This window comes from Dendrobates tinctorius, unplaced genomic scaffold (genome assembly GCF_039654945.1).
Source record: "Dendrobates tinctorius isolate UK_male_01 unplaced genomic scaffold, ASM3965494v1 ptg000199l, whole genome shotgun sequence".
NCBI classification, from domain to species: Eukaryota; Metazoa; Chordata; class Amphibia; order Anura; family Dendrobatidae; genus Dendrobates; species Dendrobates tinctorius.
The window spans coordinates 10,611,394-10,632,702 of record NW_027361866.1 but is presented as its reverse complement, the minus strand read 5'-3'; the positions used below and the strand labels follow the sequence as shown (position 1 = coordinate 10,632,702).

Here is a 21,309-nt window from a genome sequence, read left to right as displayed (position 1 = left end):
CCTTAGTTGATAAAGTGAATACCATGGTTGGCAGGCACAGTTCGTTATTTACCAATGGTTAATGGAGTTGTCCAACTGTGGCTAATAACTATTAAAGATTAAGAATTATCCCTATAAAGGGTTTAATTAAAATTAGCAAAAATTATTATATGGACAACTCCATTAACCATTGTTACAATTTTATCAGTATTATATTGCTCACCTGTACAGCATTACGTGTTCTTGGGCACATTTCGGTGTTATATAACCCTCAAAAAACTTGTTAAAAATGTATTTGTCATGATCTGAATTTGATCTGACAGTTTTAAATTGCACAGGGTGAACTTTTTTTTACTTTGGCAAGTGCCAAGTGACTTGACTGTCCCCGGTGGTGGTTAGTGGTATCGCACTTTAGGTTTAATGTGCACGTAATTATGAATCAGGTGTGGGGCTCTATAAGTGAGTCTCAGGGTGTGCAATCACTGCTGGTGATATTGATTGATTCATTTTGATTTTGTGAAGCCTGGGTGAACATGGAGCTGAAGAGGAGTCCTGCGCAGTCAGCCAGAGGAGACGAGTGGCAGCTAATGGTGTCTGCAGGAATTGCTGGCATGGCATGGAGGAGTCGCAGTTTATGGTGTCGGCGGGAAGTGCGTGCATGGCTTTGTGGAGTGGCGACTATGGAGAGAGTTGAACTCGGCATGCTCGACTTGGTGGCCGAGAGCTGGACTCAAGCATGCTTAGAATTTTGGCAGAGGCTGACTCATCCTTGGGACTTTGTTATTGGACTGCTGCAACTGGAGATGGACTCTGCTCCAAGGCTGCACTATGGTGTAGGATCCAGGATGGTGATGGATCCGGGTGGAGGAGAAGACGCACGCAGGTGGTGGGGCTCTGTTGCAGGAGCATAAGCACAGAGCCTAAAGCTAAGTGGTGTTTCCCCTGTATTGTCTTCTTTCCTCATGTGTGTTGTTAGTGCAGTGGTGGGATTAGTCTCCGCACCGACCAATTCCCTAGTGAGGGTTTAGGGTCAGGGCGAGCAAGGGTTTAAGGTTCGCGTGCGGCGACAGGTGCGGAGCCTGTATAGGGAACGTAAGGAGTGCAGGGACACTGGCTCAGGGGAGCTTAGGAGGTCTCCACGTCCCCATTCCCTATCGCAGGGCCCACCATAGTTAATGTTATCCAGGTTCCCCCTTATTCTTTAAATTTGCCACTGGAGGCGCTGTATCCAGGGTCACGTGTGTTATGGGGTTTCCAGAATTTATATTAACGTGTAATACCTAAATTCGCCAGGTGGAGGCGGTGTATCCATCTGCACGTATTATTTAAATTCGCCACTGGAGGCGCTGTATCCAGGGTCACGTGTGTTATGGGTCCGCCTTGAGGTAACATCTGTGTCCCGACACACGTGACCATGACAGTATTGGTATTATATTGCTCATCCATAGGGTATTACCTTTTATTGTGTGCATTTCAGTGGTATCTAACCCTCCAAAACATTGTTCAAAGTTTTTTCAGTATTATATTATCGGCATTATCTTGCTCATCCATAGAGTTTTACATTTTCTTTGGTAGATTTCAGTGGTATATAAGCTTCCCAAAAATTGTTGCAAATGTTATCAGTATTATGTTGCTCACCTATACACCATTATGTGTTCCTGGGTACGTTTCACTGGTATATAACCCTCAAAAAACTTGTTAAAAAATTTAGTGGTATTATATTGCTCATGTATAAGGTATTATGTCTTCTTGGGTGCATTTTTCTGGTATCTAACCCTCCAAAAATTGAAAATGTATAGGTGTTATATTGCTTATCCATAGAGTTCTGCATGTTCTTATGATTTCAGTGGTATATATTTCTCACAAAAATTGTTCAAAATTTTTTTTCAGTATTATATTGCTTATCTATTGAATCTACAGTATACAGAAGTTCATGTGCCCTTTGATTTGTATTGGGTTAGGATCCGAGGTCCAGTTTAAGGTCAAGTTTGGACGCAAATCCAACTATGTTCATTGGTTTGAAATAAGAATACAAAATTGGCCTGGTACAGGTGTAGAAATTTGGAGGTTCAAAAATTAAGTATTTTCACATATACTGTAGAACTTTGTGTGAAATTTCATCTTTCTAATAAAACAAAGAATTGTCCTTCTACCAGTGAAAAAATTTGATTGTTCCAAAACTGTTTATTCTCATGTCTACTCTAGAACTTGGTTTGTGTGAAAGTTCATCTCTTTCAAGTAAAAAGAAAATTTGGCCTTGTACAAGTGTAGAAATTTGGTTCCTCAATACTAGGTCAACTATTTCTCTTGTATCACAGCGTGTCCCGAAACATCACCCATGCCCTTACCAACGTGGATAATTTGATTGTCCACTTAATGACCGACATGTGCACAAGAGCTTGTGGCCAGGGATGCTACATTTCCCTGATGGCACACTGTGCGAACACTGTGGAGGCCAGCGCCGAATCCCACCATGGCGCGGCAGATGTTCTACCGATGTCAAAGATTGCTGCTCCTACTTCTATCAGGGTTTGCTCCACCTCCTACACCATTTCCTGCAGCCCCCCCTGCTCCTCATCATACTCCATCTCCGATGTGCTATTTTAGAATACGTTGTCCTCATTAGCTGGAAGCTCTGCAGTACTGCCTCAGCGAAATGGTAACAGGCTTGGCTGAAGCTAATTTGTCTAGGAGACAAACAGCACACTGTGGCAGAGATGCTTAACCCTTTCACCTCAAAACCTGTTTTCACCTTCCTGACCAGGCTAATTTTTTCAATTTTGACCATTGTCATTTTATGAAGTAATGACACTGGGATGCTTCAATAGATCCCACTGATTCTGAGATTGTTTTCTCATGACATATTGTACTTCATGATAGTGGTAACATTTCTTTGGAATGACTTACATTTATTTGTGAAAAAATCAGAAGTTGAGAGAACATTTTAAAAATTAGCAATTTTCAAATGTTTAATTTTTATGCCTTTAAATCAGAGTTATAGCACATAAAATAGTTAATAAATAACATTTTCCACATGGCTACTTTGCATCAGCACAATTTTTGAAACATAATTTTTTGCTAGGAAGTTAAGGATTAAAAGTTGAACAACAATTTCTAATTTTTTCATCAAAATTTTCAAAAACCCTTTTTTTTAGGGGCACGTTACATTTGAAGTGACTTTAAGGGGCCTATATGACAGAATATACCCAAAAGTGACATCATTCTAAAAACTGCATCCCCCAAGTTGCTCAAAATCACATTCAAGAAGTTTGTTAACCCTTCAAGTGGAATTCCCTTCAGGAATTTATGGAATGTGGAAAGAAAAAATAACCTTTTACCTTTTTTTTCACAAAGTTTCATTTTTAGACCAAATTTTTTGACTTTCACAAGAGACTATAAAATGTATTGCGCAATTTCTCCTGAGCACACCCATACCCCATATATGGGGGAAAACCACTGTTTGCGTGCATGGAAGGGCTTGGAAGGGAATGAGCGCCATTTGACTTTTTGAAGGTAAAATTTGCTGGCAGAATTAGCGAACGCTATGTTGAGGTTGGAGAGCCCCTAATGTGTCTAAACAGTGGAAACACCATTTTGTAAACTAGACACCTCAGGGAACTTACCTAGATGTATGGTGAGAGCCTTGAACCCCCAGGTGCTTCACAGAAGTTTATAATGTTGAGCCTTGAAAATAAAAAAAATAAAAAAAATTTTTTTTCCACAAAAATGTTTATTAGCCCAAAATTTAGCATTTTGATAAGGGTATCAACATGGGTTTACAAGGGACCGTTCCTGTCAGACTAATCTGATAAGCTTTTATGAAGAGGTAAGTTCCGGACTGGACCAAGGGAATGCAGTGGACGTGGTGTACATGGACTTTTCAAAAGCTTTTGATACGGTGCCACAAAAACTGTTGATACATAAAATGAGAACAATGGGGATAGGGGAAAATATGTGTAGGTGGGTTAAGAGCTGGCTCAGGGATAGGAAACAAAGGGTGGTTATTAATGGAGCACACTCGGACTGGGTCACGGTACCACAGGGGTCAGTTTTGGGCCCGCTTCTTTTTAACATATTTATTAATGACCTTGTAGGGGGCATAGAGAGTAGAATTTCAATATTTGCAGATGACACTAAACTCTGCAGGGTAATCAATACAGAGGAGGACAATTTTATATTACAGGAGGATTTATGTAAATTAGAAGCTTGGGCTGATAAATGGCAAATGAGCTTTAATGGGGATAAATGTAAGGTCGTGCACTTGGGTAGAACGAATAAGATGTATAATTATGTGCTTAATTGTAAAACACTAAGCAAAACTGTCACTGAAAAGGACCTGGGTGTATGGGTGGACGACAAACTCACATTTATTGGCCAGTGTCAGGCAGCTGCTGCAAAGGCAAATAAAATAATGGGATGCATTAAAAGAGGTATAGATGCTCATGAGGAGAACATAATTTTACCTCTATATAAGTCACTAGTGCGACCACACTTAGAATACTATGTACAGTTCTGGTCTCCGGTGTATAAGAAAGACATAGCGGAACTGGAGCGGGTGCAGAGAAGAGCGACCAAGGTTATTAGGGAACTAGGGGGTCTGCAATACCAAGACAGGTTATTACACTTGGGGTTATTTAGTTTGGAGAATCGAAGGCTTAGGGGTGATCTTATTACAATGTATAAATATATGCGGGGACAGTACAAAGACCTTTCTAATGATCTTTTTACTCTTAGACCTGTGACAGGGACAAGGGGGCAACCTCTACGTCTGGAGGAAAGAAGGTTTAAGCATACTCACAGATGCGGATTCTTTACTGTAAGAGCAGTGAGACTATGGAACTCTCTGCCATATGATGTTGTAATGAGTGATTCCCTACTAAAATTTAAGAAGGGACTGGATGCCTTTCTTGAAAAGTATAATATTAGAGGGTATATACACTAGTTTCCTTAATAATGCTTTGATCCAGGGAGCTAGTCTGATTGCCGTATGTGGAGTCGGGAAGGATTTTTTTTTCCCCAATGTGAAGCTTACTGTTTGCCACATGGGTTTTTTTTGCCTTCCTCTGGATCAACATGTTAGGGCAGGTTAGGACAGGATATGGGTTGAACTAGATGGACTTAAAGTCGCCCTTCAACCTTAATAACTATGTTACTATGTTACTATGTAGATGTAAGGAGAAGACTCGGACCAGGCCTACCTACTCCGTGATGGATCCGAAACTGTCAGGGCTGTCACCCAGGTTTCACGGGGGAAAGCTTAAAGCCTCGGACCGACCTCTGCACCTAGGCTTAGGGGGCATGGCTAAGATTAAAGGGCCACAGCGTGCGGCAAATCAGTTAGTTGCTGTGGGAACGTGCATCACGCAGGAGGGCAGGGTCAGGACTTCTGCGGAGGGGCCAACTGCCAGAGCAGATAAAAACCAGCAGAGGCTAAAAGCTGTTAACAGACACTGCAGACAACGATGTACCTGGTCCCTGCTGACATCCCTGACCGTGAGTGACAGGACGACCAGTCAAGACATAAGCCTGCGCACGCACCGACGGGAGAATCGGGACACCTGCTGTGAGGGGTATCCCTTTGTACCTGATTTGAGGTGCTCGTTGTCCCTGTACGCTGACAAGTGGAAAGACTTTGCTCTGTCTGGCTCATCATTTCCTGACACACCGATCACCCACTGGACCACAAGGAATTAACATTGCTGCCATGAGCCAAGACGTCATCTTTTCCAGGACTACACTGGACCACGAGGAATCACCGCCGCCAAGATCCAGGATGCCATCTTTTCCAGGACCATACCTGACCCCTTATGTGCCACTGCTTTGGTGCCAATGTCCACATCCTGAAATAACCACATTCTGAAGTCATCAGACTGATAAGTTTGCTATCCTTGAACTTCCTACCCTATGCTTCACACCTGCTTCCCCTGAGTTATGTCCCCTGTGTTCCTTTATACTGCTTTATCTGTTTTCTCCCTGTGAGGAGTATACCTGTTAAATTAAACCCCACGTTAACGCTTGCTCTGCCTCCAACCCGCTATTGCATCTTCCTACCTGCTCACATAGAGATGGGCAGACACCTGGATGTTCAGGTCCGGCGGGATAGGCCAAACAGTTACAAAAAGTTTAGAAAGCTTAGAAAGAGTAGAGAGTAATTGGTAGGGCAATTTTAATTAATCTATAATGGAAAAAATGAGATTATTATTTTAAATTGATAGAGATTTAGGATTAAATCAATGTTAGTTTACGACCACCCCTTTAAGATATTTGTGGAAATTAGGCCAAGAGACAAATTTTTCAATATTAACTGCTAGCTGAAGAGCCTGGCACTGCCCGGGCATAGTAACTATCTACGGTTAGTTATAACAAATTATAATGATTACATCTATATAAAGAGTGTAGAGCCCCGCCCACTCCGCATAGCCACATTCACTATAATATCCCACATCATCCTGTCATCCAGAGCCACCGGACTACTACCCCTAATATCCCACATCATCCCATCAGCCAGAGCCACCGGACTACTACCCCTTATATCCCACATCATCCCGTCAGCCAGAGCTACTGGACTACTACCCCTAATATCCCACATCATCCTGTCAAAGCCACCGGACTACTACCCCTTATATCCCACATCATCCCGTCAGCCAGAGCCACCGGACTACTCCCCCTAATATCCCACATCATCCCGTCAGCCAGAGCTACCGGACTACTACCACTAATATCCCACATCATCCCGTCAGCCAGAGCTACCGGACTACTACCACTAATATCCCACATCATCCCGTCAGCCAGAGCTACCGGACTACTACCACTAATATCCCACATCATTCCATCAGCCAGAGCCACTGGACTACTACCCCTAATATCCCACATCATCCCGTCAGCCTGGGGTCAGAACCAGAGTGCTGAGAGGAACAGTCCTAACTTCCATATCGGGGATCCCTTTAAGAGAGGCCTGGGGTCAGAACCAGAGCGCTGAGTGGATTTGTCCTGACTTCCATACCAATGATCCCTTTAATAGAAGCCTGGGGTGAGAATTAGAGAGCTGAGGGATTTACCCTAACTTCCATACCAAAGATCCCTTTAAGAGAGGCCTGGGGTCAGTACCAAAGCGCAGAGTGGATTTGACCTCACTACCATACTGGGGATCCCTTTAAGAGAATGGGATCTGAACCAGAGCGCTGAGTGGATTTGCCGTGACTTGCATACCAATGATCCCTTTAATAGAACCCTGGGGTCAGAATCAGAGCATTGAGGGATTTGCCCTGGCTTCCATACAGGAGATCCCTTTAAGAGAGCCTGGGGTCAGAACCAAAGTGCTGGATGGATTTGCCCTGACTTCCATAACGGAGATCCCTTTAAGAGGGGCCTTGGGTCAATACCAAAGCGCAGAGTGGCTTTGCCCTAACTTCCATACCAATGCTCCCTTTAAGAGATCCTGGGGTCAGAACCACAGAGCTGAGTGGAACAGTCTTACCTTCCATACCAGAGATCCCTTTAAGAGAGGCCTGGGGTCAAAACCAAAGCCCTGGATGGATTTGCTCTGACTTCCATACCAATGATCCCTTTAAGAGGGAAGATGTGACTACGGGATGGAGTATGTGTGATGGGGATATGGGCAGGGAGGGGGGATTCATTTCTGTCATGTGCTCTCTGCTCCTTGCAGGGGGGCAGACAATGGCTGGGAGCTTATGTTCCCAGGGATGCTAGATTTCTCCCACCATGTCAGTGTCTGCTGAGGTGTTGTCAAGTGGGAAAACTTGCTCATAGCAACCAATCACAGCTCAGCTACTTTTAACCAGCTCTGGTGAAATGAGAGATGCTTAGTGATTGGTTGCAAGGAAAACTGTTGCTCATAGCAACCAATCACAGCTCAGCTTCTTTTGAACAGCTCTGGTAAAATGAAAGATGCTTCGTGATTGGTTGGTGATACACACACATACATACATACATACATACGTTCACTTTTATTTATAGAGATAGATAAGACAATTCATGACAGTCAAAAGCCTTTGTAGTGCCTAGGGAGACCACAACTTTCACTGATGTTGACCATCATGGTTATCCAATTTATCTAAAATCATTGACATTAACCCCAGTGTTTCCTATGTGATTTCCTTTTCTCCAGCGCTGAACAGATTCCTGGGGATCACAGTGCTTGGGCTGGCAATCCTGGTTTGCTGACCACCAGGCCTTTAATTTCTCTTTACATAGCAAGCACCTACATGCTGATGTACTGCTATGTATAGAACAAGCAATCAGACAATTGCAGATTCATGTCCTCTAGTGGGACTTTTGAATACAGTAAATGTAAAAAAATGAGTTTTACCCCTTCATCCTGAAGCCTGTTTTCATCTTCCTGACCAGGCCTATTTTTTCAATTCTGATCAGTGTCACATTATGAGGTAATAACTCAGAACGCTTCTAGTGATCCTAGCGATTCTGCGACTGTTTTCTCGTGACATATGGTACTTCATGATAGTGTTAAAATTTTTTCTATATGACTTGTGTTTATTTGTGAAAATATTGGAAATTTGGCAAAAATTTTGAAAATCTTGCAATTTTAAATTTCTATCCCTTTAAACCAGAGAATTATAACACAGGACATAGTTAATAATAACATTTTCAACATGCATACTTTACATCAGAACAGTTTTTGAAACTTTTTTTTGTTAGGAAGTTTGAATTTTTAAAACTTGACCAGCGATTTCTAATTTTTCCCAAAAAAATTACAAAACCCTTTTTTTTAGAGACCACATCACATTTGAAGTGATTTTAAGGGGTCTATATGACAGAAAATACTAAAAACTGACACCATTAAAAAAACTGCACCGCTCAAGGTGCTCAAAATCACATTCAAGAAGTTTAACTCTTCAGGTGCTTCAAGGGAACTGAAGCAATGTAGAAGGAAAGTTGTTTTTTTTTATTTAACTTTTTTTCACAAATTTTACTTTAGACCCATTTTTTATTTTCACAAGGGTAACAGAAGTGGACGCCAAAATTCATCATGCAATTTCTCTTGAGTACGCCAATACCTTATATGTGGGGGGAAAGCCTCTGTTTGGGTGTATCTATCTAGTTTCATAGGATACTTTCTCTGTCTAAATTTGATGATCATATTATCTAAAGATTCATCCATAACACCAGACTCACTCACAATCCTCCTCAGGGCAGTTTCACACGTCCAGATAATTCCGGTACCGGAAAAACCGGTACCGGAGCTGTCCGTGTGTCCGTGTGCATACGTATGCCATCCGTGTGCTGTCCGTGTGCTGCCCTTTGACTTTTAAAAACACACACGGATCGCACACGGACAGCATCCGTGTGCGGTACGTGTTTACATGGACCCATTGACTTCTATGGGTCCGTGTGATCCGTGCTGTTGCACAAAAACGGACATGTCAGCTTGTTTTGCACACGGACACACGGTCCGTGAAAACACACTGACATCTGCATAGACCCATTCATTTGAATGTGTCTACGTGTGTCAGTGTCTCCGGTACGTGAGAAAACTGTCACTACACGTACCGGAGATACTGACGTGTGAAACTGCCTTCACACTGAGTAATTGACTAAATGGGAAACTATGAAACTAATGGAGTATGTTAAAATGAGGGTTAAAGGGATAGCACGTAATGATCTTTTGTCTCAGAATAAGCGAACTAGGGATGTAAAATATAGGATTCCATTTGTTACCACGTATTGTGAAGACAGTGACCATATTGTCTCTATTATAAGGAAACATTGGTCTACGCTGGGTAAATGTCATCCAGAGGTTAGAGAATTCGGGTCTCCACCGTTAATTTCCTATAAACGGGCCAGAAATATCAAAGATATAGTAGTACATTCAGATATTGGTTCAAAAACGAAAAATTCTCAGACTACATTGACGGATAAAGTTAGGTTGGGTTCATTCCCTTGTCCCAATTGTGTGAACTGCACATATATGGAAAAGGCAGTTCCTTTCAACATCCGCATACTAATAGGGAAATGAAAATCATTTTTTGACGTGTTCTTCGGAATTTGTCATTTATCTTCTAAAATGTCCATGTAATTTGTACTATGTGGGTGAAACCACTTGTGATCTGAAAGTGAGATTAAATCAGCATAGACATAGCATTAGAAAAAAGAGACAAGATCTACCGGTATCCAAACATTTTTCGGATTTTAAACTTGTGGAAAAGGATCTGACGTTTAGAGGGATAGACTATACTCCACCAGACGAGGGGGAGATTAGGGAGCTACAATGGATTAAAACATTAAACACGTTAAAAACTTTTGGTTTAAATGTTGATTACAAGCTACAGATCACTCTATAATAATGTAAAAGATTCTTCTAGGTGCTAGTGTCTCTCTTTTATGATTTTGGGTTGTATTTTTAAGGTATTTATTTGATTTTTAATTTTTATTTTTTGTTCTTTTTTTCAGATCATGCGGCAGCAGACTGATATAGGAACGCATGACTCCACTATTGAGTGAAAACAAAATTACATGTATTTTTCAATAAAAACCATGTTATATGCGCAAAATCTGGTTTAAAATTTTCTGTTTAGATAAAATATTTTTTTAATATTATCATTTACTTTTTCTTTTGTGGTGAACGTGCCTGTATTGGGATTTGAACCAGTGGTTTATCGGATCAAAATGTCCATTTCTTTGGGAGAGGTGGAGTGTGGGGGCTTTAGCAAGGTTCACCACTTTCCTTCCTCCATTGGGTGAAGGTTACCTATCCCAGCTAATGGGAGGTGTCCCTATTACCTACTTGGATGAATCCGTTTACCGTTGAGTCCCTTTTGCTATAAATATGGCATTGCATTCACATTTTTCTTTTATTTATGATTTTTTATGTATTTATTTGCTTTATTTGCCGCGCTATTTAAGGTTGGAGCGCTTATATATCTGAATTATGGCAAATGACGCTAGTCCTTATAGATTAAAATACCATACAATATAGCCTAAATAACTTCCTATATATTGTAATCAACCAAAAACAGAGGGAAGCTTTAACAATGGTAAAAAAGACATTTTATTAAAACAGACATTTTATTTGATACATCATAAAATTAGTACTCATAAAGATCATAATAGTCCAAAACAGAGATGTATAGATGCAAAAAAGGTAACTGCCAACAACAGGATCACGTAAAGACAAAACTATGGGATAGAGATGTAATTACATCAAAGAAGTATTCATGCAACTGGAGGTAACAAATAACTCCTTATCTTATCTTGGGCAACTGTGCACATGAACAAAGTAAAAAAAAAAGTACAAAAAATGGTAAATAATTAATTATTTACCTTTTTTTTACTTTGTTCATGTGCACAGTTGCGCAAGATAAGGAGTTATTTGTTACCTCCAGTTGCATGAATATTTGCTTGATGTAAATACATCTCTATCCCATAGTTTTGTCTTATTCATTAAAAGATGCATATAGACTTGCACTGTAGGTTTTCCCTCATTAAAGATGGCGCCGGCACCGACAATGTGCTAGTGCGCATGAGCGGTACTGAGCTGATGTTTACATGCTGGACTTCCGGTCCTGCGCATTGCGCAGTGTGAGACGCCGGTATAGGGCGCGATTGCAATGATTTCTATGGGGTGAGTCATGTTCATTTATATAATAAGACTATGAAGAGGAGGATGAATGAACTCATGGAGATCAACATCCGACACTGCGGAGACACCATCACGTGTTTCTCAACGCAGTGATTCTAGAGCACTGCCCCCATCCCTTATGGGAAATATGCAAAACATGCAAAACAGAAGCCGCGGAGACACCATCACGTGTTTCTCAATGCAAGCAATGACCAGCCAGGTCTTTGTCCGGGAAGGAACAACCACGGGAAGGGCAGTCTCCAATGAAGGAAACCACCTATGCCAAAACATGGTATCCATCCACATACAGCTGTTTCGGGGTATTGCCCCTCATCAGTGTGGAGTAGGAAACTGGCTGGTAGGAGCAATGCCTAGTAAAAAGACTATGAAGAGGAGGATGAATGAACTCATGGAGATCAACATCCGACACTGCGGAGACACCATCACGTGTTTCTCAACGCAGTGATTCTAGAGCACTGCCCCCATCCCTTATGGGAAATATGCAAAACATGCAAAACAGAAGCCGCGGAGACACCATCACGTGTTTCTCAACGCAAGCAATGACCAGCCAGGTCTTTGTCCAGGAAGGAACAACCACGGGAAGGGCAGTCTCCAATGAAGGAAACCACCTATGCCAAAACATGGTATCCATCCACATACAGCTGTTTCGGGGTATTGCCCCTCATCAGTGTGGAGTAGGAAACTGCTCCTACCAGCCAGTTTCCTACTCCACACTGATGAGGGGCAATACCCCGAAACAGCTGTATGTGGATGGATACCATGTTTTGGCATAGGTGGTTTCCTTCATTGGAGACTGCCCTTCCCGTGGTTGTTCCTTCCCGGACAAAGACCTGGCTGGTCATTGCTTGCGTTGAGAAACACGTGATGGTGTCTCCGCGGCTTCTGTTTTGCATGTTTTGCATATTTCCCATAAGGGATGGGGGCAGTGCTCTAGAATCACTGCGTTGAGAAACACGTGATGGTGTCTCCGCAGTGTCGGATGTTGATCTCCATGAGTTCATTCATCCTCCTCTTCATAGTCTTTTTACTAGGCATTGCTCCTACCAGCCAGTTTCCTACTCCACACTGATGAGGGGCAATACCCCGAAACAGCTGTATGTGGATGGATACCATGTTTTGGCATAGGTGGTTTCCTTCATTGGAGACTGCCCTTCCCGTGGTTGTTCCTTCCCGGACAAAGACCTGGCTGGTCATTGCTTGCATTGAGAAACACGTGATGGTGTCTCCGCGGCTTCTGTTTTGCATGTTTTGCATATTTCCCATAAGGGATGGGGGCAGTGCTCTAGAATCACTGCGTTGAGAAACACGTGATGGTGTCTCCGCAGTGTCGGATGTTGATCTCCATGAGTTCATTCATCCTCCTCTTCATAGTCTTTTTACTAGGCATTGCTCCTACCAGCCAGTTTTCTACTCCACACTGATGAGGGGCAATACCCCGAAACAGCTGTATGTGGATGGATACCATGTTTTGGCATAGGTGGTTTCCTTCATTGGAGACTGCCCTTCCCGTGGTTGTTCCTTCCCGGACAAAGACCTGGCTGGTCATTGCTTGCGTTGAGAAACACGTGATGGTGTCTCCGCGGCTTCTGTTTTGCATTTATATAATAACACAGCTGCCGCTGATCTGAAATTATTGGATATTAATGGATTTTAAGTGGAGATCAATATCTTTCTAACAATTAAGGCACTTTTGCACATTGCACTGTAATTGCACTTTGTAATGGTCATTCATGTTCTGTAAAACTATGTATTGCACAATGTATATTATCTAATTGTTTGGAAATACCTGTATGATTGGTGAGCTTTAAATAGCATTCAATTTGCACTATTACACTGCTTGAGAAAGGTCCACAACTCCCAGGACCGAAACGTCACTGTATGGGCAACTAGCCAGATGGGCTAATAAATAGCACTTTGCCTGGAATTTTCTTGGTGTGCTGCTTTCATCTTGAGGACTATATCTATCTATAGATATATCTATTTATAGATATTCAGTGGGAAAAAAAGTATTTAGTCAGCCACCACTTGTGCAAGGTCTCCTACTTAACCCCTTCACCCCCAAGGGTGGTTTGCACGTTCATGACCGGGCCAATTTTTACAATTCTGACCACTGTACCTTTATGAGGTCATAACTCTGGAATGCTTCCATGGATCCTGGTGATTCTGACATTGTTTTCTTGTGACATATTGTACTTCATGTTAGTGGTAAAATTTCATTCAAATAACTTGCGTTTATTTGTGAAAAAAATGGAAATTTGGCAAAAATTTTGAAAATTTAGCAATTTTCCAACTTTGAATTTTTATGCCCTTAAATCACAGAGATATGGCACACAAAAAACTTGATAACTAACATTTCCCACATGTTTACTTAACATCAGCACAATTTTGGAACCAAAATTTTTTTTTGTTAGGAAGTTATAAGGGTTAAAAGTTGACCAGCGATTTCTCATTTTTACAACACCATTTTATTTTTAGGACCGCATCACATTTGAAGCCACTTTGAGGGGTCTATATGATAGAAAATACCCAAAAGTGACACCATTCTAAAAACTGCACCCCTTAAGGTGCTCAAAACCACATTCAAGAAGTTTATTAACCCTTTAGGCGCGTCACAGGAATTTTTTTGAATATTTAAAAAAAAATGAACATCTAGATTTTTTTCACAAAAAAAATACTTCAGGTTCAATTTTTTTTATTTTACCAAGGGTAACAGGAGAAATTGGATTGCAAAAGTTATTGTGCAATTTGTCCTCAGTACGCTGATACCTGATATGTGGGGGGGAACGACTGTTTCGGCGCATGGCAGAGCTCAGAATGGAAGGAGCGCCGTTTGACTTTTTCAATGCAGAATTGACTGGAATTCAGATCGGACGCCATGTCACGTTTGGAGAGTCCCTGATGTACCTAAATAGTGGAAACCCCCTACAAGTGACACCATTTTGGAAACTAGACCCCCCAAGAAACTTATCTAGATATGTGGTGAGAACTTTGAACCCACAAGGGCTTTACAGAAGTTTATAACGTACAGCGGTACAATTAAAAAATCATATTTTACTCTTCGCCACGACAGCACCCACTTGGAGAGAGGGATCCGCCCATAGGAACAGGAAACCTACAGAGATAAAAGAGGGCGGTCCACCTCTCCCCCTCAGTTGGTTTCCTGTTCCGATGGGGAACCGCAGGATACGCTACAGTCTTACCTGGGCCAAGGAACCGCCTGTGCAGTGTCTGTGAGAATGGCAGGGGTTCCGGTCCAGAAGCAGCGACGGGGGAGTGCTGGAATCCGGCTCCCTCCTCGGCTGGTATGGATGATGGGCAGAAACCCCGGTACCGGGTGGCGCTGACCGCGGTTCTTCTGTGGACAACATGACACCGGGAGGGAGGATCCATTCCGGTCCATGTGGGGGCGCAGGAACTGGAGAAAACGGGCCTCCGGCGTTCCTAAACGGCTTCAGCGTCCAGGAGGACGCACAGGCAGCGCGGCAGGAAGTGGTAAGGAGGAACTTCCGGGTTACCGGAGGTTCCTCGGCTCAGAGCGCATGCGCGGCTGGGAGGCGCTGCAAGCAGAGGCGCTCCCCGCCCCCTCCAGAGTGAAAAAAAAAAAAAAAAAAAGAGGGAGTAATTCAATCTACAGCGCGGATGGCTAGTCTCGGCGCTGTAGCGAGGAGCCGCAGATGGGCGCACCTGGAGGGGGAGGTACCAGGATGAAGGGGCTTATAAAAGGCCTGGGGGATGGAAATATGGCGTGAAATCATGTCTTCACCAAGGCAGGACACGCATCCCCAGGCGGGCGACGCAGCAGCAGCCAAGGACCACGCAAGGCGAGGGTCCTCGGATCGTAGCCACAGAAGCCATGCCAACAAGCCTCCTTCTCAGCCTCCTGAGTCGGTACCTACAGCTTCTCTGGGTGAGTGGACGACGCTCTGCCTATCAAGCTGATAAAATGTCTCTCTCTCTCTCCCCCTCTCCTCCGTCATGATGTCTCTATCTCAGACTAAGAGGAAGGAAAAATCAAAAAATAAAGAATGTGCCCTGTGTACACGTCCGCTACCGGACTCGTACACAAAAAGACTGTGCAAAGGATGCATAAACGAAACGGCAAAGCAGGCGTCAACATCAGCAGTAGACATAAGGGCTATAATTAGAGAAGAACTACAGGCCCTAAATCAGTCTAGCAGGCCTACTAATATCGAAACATCTAGGCCAGCAGACGCCGTAGACACCGATGAGGGCGAAATAGCCTCGGATAATTCTATTGCATCTACATCGGCATCCTCCTCAGAGGCGGAGGGCCGTTGCTGTTTCCCATTAGATCATATGGATAATTTAGTTAAATCTGTGAGGAATACAATGGGTTGCACAGATACAAAAGAGCCGCAAACGGCTCAGGAAATTATGTTTGCAGGTCTAACAGACAGAAAGAGGAAAGTTTTTCCGGTTATTCCAGCAATAAAAGCTCTGGTCAAGAAGGAGTGGGAGAGACAGGACCAGAGAGGGTATCTCCCCTCAACCTCAAATAGAAGGTACCCCTTTAACGACGAAGACTTGTCGACATGGGTTAAAGTCCCGAGGGTAGACGCGGCAGTGGCCTCCGCCTCAAAGCAAACAATCTTACCAGTGGAGGACTCGGGCGTGCTAAAGGACCCCCTGGACCGTAAAGCGGACGCCTCATTAAAGAGGACATGGGAGGCAGCTACCGGCACGTTCAAACCGGCAATAGCTAGTACTTGCACAGCTCGTTCTATGCTGGTCTGGATCGACCAACTAGACCAGCAAATAGACCAGAAGATCTCCAGAGACAAGCTACGGGCCGCCATACCTCTAATCCACGGTGCAGCGGCATATATAGCTGATGCTTCGGCTGATTCCTTACGTTTGGCAGCCAGAACAGCAGGGTTGGCTAATAACGCTAGACGTAGCCTATGGCTAAAAAGCTGGAGAGGGGATACCCAGTCCAAAGCAAAGCTTTGTTCCATTCCTTGCGAGGGTGAGTTCTTATTTGGGAAAGCCTTAGATGAAATCCTTATGAAGGCAAAAGAAAGGAAAAAAGGATTCCCTAACCCTCCTCTCCCATATTATAGGAGGGCGTTTAGGAGAAGACCGTTTGGCCGAGGAAGACCAGCAGAAAATCAAAACCGCTGGCCCACAAAGGAAGGAAAGGGCAAAGGTGCCATGTTTAGGGGATCCTCCTTCCGCAGAGACAGGAACTGAGGAGCCTGTCCCTCCAGTAGGAGGAAGGCTAAAAAATTTTTCTCGAGAATGGGAGAAAATTACACTTAGCCCTTGGGTCCTGGGCATTATTAAAGAAGGGTTAAATATAGAATTTCGTCAAATACCCCATAATTCGTTAATCATAACATCCTTCAGCTCGCCAATTCAACAGCAGGCCCTGGAGGCCGAGATTCGGAGCCTTCTGGACAAAAAAGTTTTGGTCCATGTACCTAAAAGGCAAGAAGGGAGAGGATTTTACTCCCCTCTCTTTCTGATACCTAAACCAGACGGGTCATTCCGAACGATAATCAACTTGAAGAAATTAAATTCCTTTATAATAAATCATAAATTTAAGATGGAATCCATAAGATCCACGATTAAGCTCCTCTTCCCTAATTGTATGATGGCAGGCTTGGATCTAAAGGATGCTTATTATCACATTCCCATTCATTGCAGATATCAGAGATACCTCAGAGTGGCGGTCCTCCTCGATGGCACCATACAGCATTTCCAGTTCACAGCCATGCCATTCGGCATTTCCATCGCACCACGAGTATTTACAAAGGTGATGCTGGAAGTGATGGCCTTTTTACGCCAGAAGGACACACTAATAATACCCTATCTGGATGATTTTTTGATAGTAGGGAATTCAACTCGGCAGTGTAATGAACGGGTTACTGATACAATCTTGTCCCTACAGGCCCTAGGGTGGATAATAAACTTCAAGAAGTCCAGAATCGAGCCGCAATCTGTTCAGTCCTTCCTAGGTCTCGAGCTAGACTCCATACACCAAAAATGTCTTCTGTCTCAGGTAAAAATTTCAGCAATTAAAAAGAAAGTGAGGATAGCAATAGATCGGCCACACATATCTTTAAGGGAAGCAATGTCCCTCCTGGGATCCCTTACTGCCTGCATCCCCGCAGTTCGCTGGGCCCAGTTCCACACGAGGGAACTACAACACCAAATTCTCTTAGAGGAATCCCGGGATCGGGGTAATCTGACAAAGAAAATTACGCTATCCCAGGAGGTCCTAACCTCCCTTACATGGTGGCTAAGGGATGATAACTTGGCGGGAGGAGTACCTTGGGTTATAACACCCTCCCGCATAATTATCACGGACGCTAGCCCCACAGGATGGGGAGCCCATATGGGAAATAGTTTTGCCCAAGGCCTATGGAATATAGGCGAAGATCAGGATTCGTCAAATTTAAAGGAACTAAAAGCAGTCTATCATGCTTTTTGTCATTTTCTTCCGCAGCTACAAGGGGAAAACGTGAGAATCCTTTCGGACAACACCACAGTAGTCGCATATCTGAACAGACAAGGCGGAACTCGGTCAGTCACCTTAATGTCTTCCGCAAGAAGGATTTTATCCCTAGCAGAAAAACAATTTTTGTCTCTCTCAGCCCTCCATATAAGGGGAAGAGACAATTGGGAGGCAGATTTTCTAAGTCGCCATACACTGCGACAAGGAGAGTGGTGTCTAAGCCGGGAGATATTCACATGCATCGTGACACTATGGGGTCGTCCCCAGATAGATCTCTTCGCCACCAGAGAGAACAGACAGGTGCGAAGATTCGCCTCTCTAAATATGACAGACAATCCAGAAATCCTGGATGCCCTCCAGGCCCCGTGGCAATTCAAACTGGCATATGCGTTTCCCCCAATCATACTTCTACCGCAGGTGATCAGAAAAATCAGAGCAGAGGAAGCACGAATAATCTTAGTAGCACCATTCTGGCCCAGGAGGCCTTGGTTTTCTTGCCTGCAAGCAATGTCAGTGACAGACCCGTGGGTGCTTCCCTCAACCCCCAGGCTCCTCTCACAGGGGCCATTCTTCCATCCTCAAGTGGACAATCTCCACTTGACGGCTTGGAACTTGAAAGGGAAATGTTGAGATCAAGAGGTTTCTCGGAAGGATTAGTCAATACACTCCTACAAAGTCGGAAAGTGACAACGACAAAAATTTACACCAGAGTATGGAGAAAATTCCTAGAGTTCCACGCAGAGCCGGATTTCAGAGAAATTCCGATTACAGAAATCCTAGAATTCCTACAGGATTGAGAGTCCTCAGTAGTTGATACCTTTTAATGGCTAACTGAAAAGATGGTAACACATTGCAAGCTTTCGAGACTACTCAGGTCTCTTCATCAGGCTAGACTAATACAAAATCTGAAGAGTCACATATTTATGCACAATACAGCCTAGAAAAAATGCAATAGATAAGACAAGTGACGTGAAGCAGAACTATCAATATGGGAGAGGGAGAAACATAAATATAAACATTGGACCAGTTCATAGATAAGGAGTCCGGATGTTTTATGGTCCTCTGATTGGGGTCTAGTTCTGTGTTGTGATGCCCCCACACGGTTTTAAAAGGAAATTCCTTAATTGATGTAAAAAGACATAAATCCATGCGACACATTCATTCCAGCACTGAGAGTGTCAAAGTTCGTCATAAATTTGTAAAGGAAAAGGAATTTCCTTTTAAAACCGTGTGGGGGCATCACAACACAGAACTAGACCCCAATCAGAGGACCATAAAACATCCGGACTCCTTATCTATGAACTGGTCCAATGTTTATATTTATGTTTCTCCCTCTCCCATATTGATAGTTCTGCTTCACGTCACTTGTCTTATCTATTGCATTTTTTCTAGGCTGTATTGTGCATAAATATGTGACTCTTCAGATTTTGTATTAGTCTAGCCTGATGAAGAGACCTGAGTAGTCTCGAAAGCTTGCAATGTGTTACCATCTTTTCAGTTAGCCATTAAAAGGTATCAACTACTGAGGACTCTCAATCCTGAATATTTTTCTATCTACTGGCTAACACGGTACAAAGATATACATCTTCCCTGTATTAGAATTCCTACAGAAAGGGAAGGAATTAGGTTTAGCTGTTAACACACTAAAAGTACAGGTGTCGGCGCTAGGGGCCCTCTATAGTTATAACTTAGCAGGCAATAGGTGGGTAAGCAGATTCATCTCGGCCTGTGAACGGAGTGAGCCGGTGCACATACCTAGAGTTCCTCCGTGAGACTTAAATTTAGTTCTGGAGGCTCTAACACGTCCTCCCTTTGAACCTTTAGATTCAACATCCCTTAAACACCTATCCTTCAAAACAGTACTACTAGTTGCACTAACCTCAGCCAGAAGAGTTAGCGACATACAAGCCCTTTCAATAGAACCCCCCTTTCTGTTGACATTTCAGGATCAGTTAATATTAAAACCAGACCCCTCATACTTACCAAAGGTAGCAGGGAAGTTTCATAGATCACAAGAGATCCACCTCCCTTCATTTTTTAGTAACCCTTCTACTCCAGAGGAACAAAAGTTCCATACACTAGACGTTAAAAGAGCGGTATTACAATACATCGAAAGGTCTAGTAGCTGGAGGAAGAGTAGGGCTCTGTTTATTTCCTTCCAGGGCCAAAAGAAGGGACATGAAGTCACAAGGGGTACTTTGTCTCGGTGGATCAGAGACGCAATTGGGCTGGCATACTCCGAGAGCAATGAAGATCCTCCGGATGGTATCAGAGCACATTCCGCCAGGGCCATGGCTTCCTCCTGGGCAGAAAGGGGAGACGTCGCAATCGAGTCTATATGTAAGGCGGCAACCTGGTCTACACCCTCTACCTTTTATAATCACTATAGGCTTGATTTATCATGCTCATCCGACCTAGCCTTTGGTAGAGCGGTCCTCGGCACGGTGGTCCCTCCCAGGTGAAGGTCTCTGAAAGTCTCTCCAAGTGGGTGCTGTCGTGGCGAAGAGTAAAAAGCCGGATTACTTACCGGTAATGCTCTTTTAATGAGTCCACGACAGCACTCGTTCACTAACCCTCCCTAGATGTTAACATTATGTATATACACCTTCTTAGTTGTAAAGTTAATAAAACTAGAATATTGGATAGTATAATGGCCTAATAATTCTAACTCTTTTATCTCTGTAGGTTTCCTGTTCCTATGGGCGGATCCCTCTCTCCAAGTGGGTGCTGTCGTGGACTCATTAAAAGAGCATTACCGGTAAGTAATCCGGCTTTTTTTCCACAAAAATGATCTTTTCACCCCAATTTTTATTTTCCCAAGGGTAACAGGACCCTAAAAGTTATAGTGCAATTTGTCCTGAGTGCGCTGATACCCCACATGTGGGGGTAAACCACTATTTGGGCGCATGGCAGTGGTCGGAAGGGAAGCAGCGCCATTTGACGTTTTTGGCTGGAATTGAGATCGGACACCATGTCGCGACTGGAAAACCCCTGATGTACCTAAACAGTGGAAACCCCCCACAAATGACCCCATTTTGAAAACTAGACCCCCTAAGGAACTTATCTAGATGTGAGGTGAGCACTTTGAACCCCCAAGGGCTTCACAGAAGTTTATAATGCCAGGGCAAAAAAATAAAATCGTATTTTTTCCACTAACATGATCAATTAGTCCCCAATTTTTTTATTTTCCCAAGGGTAACAGGAGAAATTGAACCCCAAAAGTTGTTGTCCAATT

General features: G+C 43.3%; 1 protein-coding gene across 2 annotated transcripts in view; it reads right to left on the bottom strand.

Moving 5' to 3' along the window:
* The window catches only part of LOC141056776 (putative methyltransferase DDB_G0268948), a 140,613-nt gene that overhangs the window by 97,396 nt on the left and 21,908 nt on the right, over positions 1-21,309 (bottom strand). Inside the window, exon 2 of one of the 2 annotated variants that reach the window (XM_073553239.1) lies at positions 3,603-3,663. The exons of the other annotated variant lie outside the window; for it this stretch is intronic. The gene's annotated coding sequence lies outside the window, so the exon portion shown is untranslated. The remainder of the gene's footprint in view (positions 1-3,602; positions 3,664-21,309) is intronic. 2 annotated transcript variants of the gene reach the window in all.